This window comes from Penaeus monodon, chromosome 31 (genome assembly GCF_015228065.2).
Source record: "Penaeus monodon isolate SGIC_2016 chromosome 31, NSTDA_Pmon_1, whole genome shotgun sequence".
Classification (NCBI taxonomy): Eukaryota; Metazoa; Arthropoda; class Malacostraca; order Decapoda; family Penaeidae; genus Penaeus; species Penaeus monodon.
This window is the reverse complement of record NC_051416.1, coordinates 18410153-18410979: the sequence shown is the minus strand read 5'-3', so window position 1 is coordinate 18410979 and position 827 is coordinate 18410153.

Sequence of the window (827 nt, the reverse complement as noted above, 5' to 3'; positions counted from 1 at the left end):
TTCCGTATAGGTTAGTGATAGGGACAAACATGCTTACGATGTACGCATGACAGCTGATTGATGATAATGGTAATAATTGTGTATGCTTAATAGTTAATATAAAACTAAATAACTTCAAATAATAGTGTTACTGGTAATGGTGAAACATAATATAATGTTAATGCTGACAGAAATTCTGATGATAGTATCGATATTTAAAACAGTAATAGCCATTTTTCTCTGTCTGTGTCCGCGTTACTGTGGTTCTGCACTAATCGAATGCAAATATTTTTTTTTCTCTATAAATTTCGAAATACAGCAGAATACTGCATTATGCTTGCATCTGCCAGAACTCGATTCCCTACAAAAGTTGTTTTATTTTGTTTTTGTTCGTAACTGTATTGTCATTCAGACTCGAAGAATTTTATTCCTAAACGACATGGGTGATGACACAGGGTCTACGCCTAGTTGCTAATTGGTCTTGTTTTTTTAAATAGTAGCATACGAAATACGGTAGATAAAAAAACAAAACAAAAACATACTGAATGGTCCCAGTAGAAAGCATTAGCTAGCATCCTTGGCGTCTGCCTCCCCCCTCCCCCCTTTGTTCAACTTTAAATTCAGATTTATACAAGGATCTTTATTCTCACGTAACTGGATATGAGTTTCCGTGTTAGACTTTCTTCTTTCATTAAAATATACAATTTGTGAAACCGTGTAAGACAATATTGAATATAATTTGTGCGAATGTGTCATTATACCTGACACTCTCTTATAGTAATCATAGTAACGCTACCTACTATTAATTTCAATAAGTATTTACAGCGAAATACTTGTGTATCGTGCAC